Source organism: Microtus pennsylvanicus, chromosome 5 (genome assembly GCF_037038515.1).
Source record: "Microtus pennsylvanicus isolate mMicPen1 chromosome 5, mMicPen1.hap1, whole genome shotgun sequence".
NCBI classification, from domain to species: Eukaryota; Metazoa; Chordata; class Mammalia; order Rodentia; family Cricetidae; genus Microtus; species Microtus pennsylvanicus.
The window spans coordinates 29266558-29272557 of NC_134583.1; positions in this window are offsets into that span (position 1 = coordinate 29266558).

A 6000-nucleotide genomic window follows, 5' to 3' on the forward strand; every position below is an offset into this window, starting at 1 on the left:
GTTCATGGTCTGCCAGCCTATGAATGAGTTTGGGCAGGAAACGCTGAGTATACAGAATTTATTCTAGGAATGCACCAGTTCTGCCAATATTTATCAGAAGTCACATTTTTAAAGCTCTTCCGGAAGTGAAGATGTCATTGGACTTATAAGGGGAAAATGGAAGGCAAAAGCTTGCACCTCGCGTCCTATCTCTGAAAGAATCAAGGAGGCTGACATGTTGAGTAGATGACTTTTGCTTTACCCGAATGAAAGCTTAAATCTTTATTTTTATTGACTTGCCTTCTTTTTTAGACATTTCTCTATGATATAAATATGACACTGTAGACTATCTCTCTTCACACTTAAGATAGATCACGATGTTCTCTGGGAACATCCGTAAGGAAGCGTGTTCAAAAAAGGAAAAGATCTTTAAAATATGCCAGTTATTCTATGGCATAATATTCAACCATAGAGGAACCTTTTTTGGTATTCTTCCCTCTCTAACACTTGACTCTATTACCAGAAATGGGCTTTTTCCTTTGCTATGTGAAATATGATTGTGAGGGAGTTTGTGTGACTTGGAAATCAAGAATCAGCCAAGCACTGGGCATCTGCTGAGTTGTGCTGTCGCCATTACAACATGGAATAAAGCTTACAAGGCCCAGGGGAAGGGGTAAGCTTATAGGAAAGGTTGAGTCTTCCAGGGATCTTTGTCGCCATGATCTCAGGTTGTAAATTACCAGTTAATCTTCATTTTGTTTAAAAGCTGATTTCTTCCTAAAGGTGTAAGTGACAAAAGATGATTCCACAGCTGGGTGGTAGTGCACACCTGTAACCCTAGCACTCAGGAGACAGAGGCAGGAGGATCTCTGTGAATTCAAAACCAGCCTGGTCTACAGAGTGAGTTTCTGGACAGCCAGGGCTACATTGAGAAACCCTGTCTGAAAAAACCAAAAGAAAAAAAAAGACTCCACAAACAAAGCATTATGACCTCATCAGAGCAAATAGCCTGCTAGGTAAGATACTCGGAAGGGAGAAAGATGGTCACAGGAATTTTAGCATTGCTTACAGTAGAACTAACGTCCTGTCTCAGCTCCATGTGTGTTCAAAGGACCTTCACAGCAGGCAAAAGAAAAAGGTCAGTATTAGTCACATCCTAGGACCTTCTAAGCGGTTTATGATTATCTGTAGTCTTTATACTTTCATAAATGAAAATAGAGGGCTGGGATGGATAGTTTGTTGGGAAAGCCTTGTTTAGCATGCAGGAGACTCGGATTTGATCTACCAGCACTGAAAGCAACAGAGCCAAAAGTATGCAATAGGATGTTCCTGACATGCTTGGTAGCCAGGAATGTGACTTTCAGGTGGCGTAGAGGCATAGTTTATCTTCAGTGAGTATAAAGTGTTTTCTAAAACCCTCGACTGCCCATTATTTGGTGAAGATGCTCATATTTCTTCTCAGACTGTGGCTTATTAGTAGATAGGCAATAAATTGTCAGGTAATACCAAAAGGGGGAGAGGAAGTGAATTTCTAACTCTAGGATTGGAATTGACACAACCACCTTGGAAGATGGCTCAGCAATAATGAAGGCAAAGTTACAGAATCTTCTAAAAGGCAGTATTTACAATAAAACGTACTAAATGCAATATGTTAATTCTGCTTGGATGGTGAGTCAAACAAATTGTAAAATGCATCTTTGAGACAATTGAAGCAAAGAAAAATAGAGTGGATATTAAAGAATGGTTATTTAGCCCAGCACAGGGTGGCACACGCCTTTAATTCCAGCACTCAGGAGGCAGAGGCAGGTGGATCTTGGTGAGTTTGAGGCCAGCCTGGTCTACAGAGCAAGTTCCAAGACAGCCAGGTCTACACAAAGAAAGCCTGTCTTTAAAAAAAAAAAAAAGACCAAAAAAAGCCCCCACAAAAACAAAAGAAAAAGAAAAACAGGAATTGTTATTTATATGAGATTTAATAATGGTATTCAGTTTTTAATTTCTCCCAACAAGTAGAAATGACTACCAGGTGGCAAGTAGGGACAGATGGACAATTCTTCCTCATCTCCTGAAACACTCCCACTCCCATCTCTTGTAAGAAAACAGGAGATTATGATGGGTGTCTGAAGTCTCTCCTTCCAAGGGCAGGGGGAAACCTGAGGTAATGGGGACTGAGCCAGCTGATGCACAACCTTGGCTGTTGGGAGCAAATATGAAGCCCACAAAAGACTGTGTCGTTGCTTTAAAATGTACAATGCAATGCAGTTTATGGATGGTTTGGGTCTAGTGATTCACGAGGTTGGAATGTCGGGTCTGCTGAGGCACTGCTTACTGGAGGATGAGGGGTCCTCTAGCTCTAGTCTGTCTCCAAGGAGCTCTTCATGGTTGATCTCACCAGAGAAATGGAGACGTTCAACAACGAACAGCTTTCTTATTAGAAGTTAGAAAAGGCATTAAAGGAGAATTCGAGGTTTGCATTCTCACCCTAGCCTGCCATTAGCAATCACAGAGAAGGCTTGTCGTCTAGTCTGTTTCTTTATCAATAGGCCACATTGCGGAAATTTCATGGTTTTGTTTGGATGTCAAATTTCTTAGAGCTAGCCGGGCGGTGGTGGCACACTCCTTTAATCCCAGCACTTGGGAGGCAGAGGCAGAGAAAGAGGCAGGCGGATCTCTGTGAGTTTGAGGCCAGCCTGGTCTACAAGAGCTAGTGCCAGGACAGGAACCAAATAGCTACGGAGAAACCCTGTCTCGAAAAACTAAAAAAAAAAAAATTTCTTAGAGCTAATAAAGAAAACTGTTATCTTATTGTTTTCGGTTTTTTGAGATAGGGTTTCTCTGTTGTAGCCCCAGCTCTCCTGGAACTTGCTCTGTAAACTCAGAAATCTGCCAACCTCTGTCTCCTTAGTGATGGGATTAAAGGTGTGTGACACCACACCTGACTTTTGAAAATTGAAATTTTTTAAATAATGTATTCTAACTTTATTTTATGTGCATTGGTGTAAAGGTGTCAGATCCTGGGGAACTGAAATTGCAGTTGTGAGCTGCCATGTGGGTGCTGGGAATTGAACCTGTGTCCTCTGGAAAAACAGCCAGTGCTCTTAACCATTGAGCCATCTCTCCTGCCCCAAAAACTGAAATTTTAAATGATTTTAAATACCATCCTAAGGGGCAAGGAGCATAGAGTTCAGTGACGGAGTAGTCTTGCCTGGAAGCCTCAAGACCTGGGGCTTCATCCTCTCAACACTCTAATAAACAATAACCCAAAAAAAAAAACCCCACAATAATCAAAAACTCTAAGATAAAATTGGAACCTCATTTTCAGCCTTAAATCACATCTGTAAATACATTAATGAACTAATTCGGCTTCCTTGTAATTGCTGTAGAAATGAGACACCTAGAGTTTTGGAGGCACACTGCAACTCCCAGCATCACCACAAACACCCAGCACTAATTCAAAAATGGCCACAATTCAAACTTCAGTTTCTACTTCATATGGATTACTTTCATAGTGTCATAAAATACAAAAACTAGTAGTTGATACAAAACATGGACTCTCTGGACTCATTCTTTTCCCTGAGCCTGAGACAGCCCAGGTCTGGAGCCTTTCTTATTTCTCTCCTAGATTTCTTCAGATATGCTCTTAAGATTGTTTGAAAAGAATGTGGTTCCTCTTTTTTTCCCCTACAACCCTCTTTAAAAACCAAGTGCAGTGCTTTCCCTCAGATTGCTGCCATCGTGGGCACAAGTCTCATGCAGTCCGTCAAGCCTAGCCAGGGTACCAAAGGGCCACTTCACAGGGACACTGACGGCTGTGCTGACCCTTACTGCTGGGTCCTGGATACCCAACACTTGGCCTATGGGTTGACCTGCAACTGTTAAATAAAGCATTTATATTGCATGTTTAAAAAAATCAAATGAGGTAAAGCTATATCTCATATCCACAGATAAGAGAATTCTCCACCCATCATCAAGGAAACAGACAAAGACCATTACAGAAAAGCACAACCAATCAAAAAGCAGAATCACGTAGCCTGTCCCCAGCTGAAACAACCAGACCAGAACTTTCTCACCTAAGAGATCCAGGGATCTTTGCTGAAGAGAGGGTGAAAAGATTGCAGGAACAGATGATCAGGAAATTTGCAGTGAGACTGTGTCTCCTTGTCAGAGAAGCTGCAACTATGACATCTGATTAATATGACTTCCTAAATATGACCATCGTAGGTATGACACCAATAGACATGCTCACGAGTGGGGAAGGGGAACAGGCCTCAACCCTAGACAAAGAACTTCAGCAACTAAGGAATGCTGAAAGTGGAGAAATAGTCTTCCTCAGGGAAGAACACACCAAGTGCTATCCAATACCGAAGGCTCTCTCCTGAAAACATACAAGTAACATACATAGACTGAGCAGGTTGTTTTCATATATTCCTAAATATAAACAGACACCACAAAAAGAAACAAGCTATGAATTTGAATGATGGGGAAAGGGTACATAGGAGGGATGGTAGGAAGGAAAGAGAAGAGGGAAAATAATGTAATTATAATCTAAATAATATTAAATACTAGAGAAATTTTAAAGACTCTTCTGAGGGCAAGTACAATGGCTAGTGGGGATGAGAGGGGGTAAAGGCACTTGCTGCCAATCCTGATGCTCTATGTTAGACCCACATAGTGGAAGGGAAAAACTGGCTCTACACTGGCGCCCACAAACATGCATAGGTTACACACAGACATCATGCACACGCATCATACATGCAGCAAATATTTGACATTTTAAAAAAAGAATAATCAGTCAGGTGGTAGTGGCCCGTACCCTTAATCCTAACACTCAGGAGGCAGGGGCAAGTGGGTCCCTGAGTTTGAGGCCAGCCTTGTCTACACAGTGAGTTCCAGGAGAGCCAGGACAACACAGAGAAACCTGTTTCTGTTTTTTCAATTGTTAGACAGGGTTTCTTTGTGTAACAGCCCTAGGAGTCCTGGAACTAGTTCTTGTAGACCTGGCTGCCCTCGATCTCACACACAGAAAGAAACCCTGCCTTAACAAAACTAAAAATAGCAGGGCAGTGGTAGTACAAACCTTTAATCCTAGCACTTGGCAAGCAGAGGCAGGTAGATCTCTTGAGTTTGAGGCCACCCTGCTCTACACAGTGAGTTCCAGGATGGTCAGGGCTACTCAGAGAAACCCTGTCTCAAAACACCAAACCAGGCAAACAAACAAACCAATAAATAAATAAATAATAAAATGGAAACCATGGACCCACTACACAGAAAAAAATACACATATGTGTAAAAGTCTCATTATCTGATGATATATGTTCATGGGTAAAGCTGTGTAAAAGCTCAAGATCACAACACTTTGACTTGAGCTGGCCGTGTTTGTTGATGGTGGTAGCGGTGGGCTGTGGCCCCAGCTCCCGCACAGCTAGCTTTATACCCAAAATAACAACACAAAAATTGTATTCTTTTAAACACTGCTTGTCCCATTAGCTCTAGCATCTTGCTGGCTAACTCTCACATCTTGATTAACCCATTTCTAATAATCTGTGTAGCACTACGAGGTGGCTTACCAGGAAAGATCTTAACCTGTGTCTGTCTCGGGTGGGAGAATCATGGCGACTGCTTGAATCTGCTTCTTTCTCCCAGCATTCTGTCTGTCTACTCTGCCTACCTAATTTTCTGTCCTATCAGGGCCAAGGCAGTTTCTTTTATTAACCAATGAAAGTAACACATAGACAGATGACCCTCCTCTATCACATGTTGACCTACACCTGTAATCTGAACACTTTCAAACCTGATATAAGATAGAGAGAAACAGAGCGAGATGATAGATGATAGAGATGATAGAAGATAGATGATAGAAGATAGATAGATAGAGCCCATCACAAAAATAAATGAGTAAATTTTAAAAAATAAACACCAAAAATGGGTTCTTTTTTTCAAAGATTCATTCTATTTCAACCTCTTATTCATCAATGATTTATGTTATGTAGACAATTACATAATGCTTGTTTGGTTTTTCTAGTT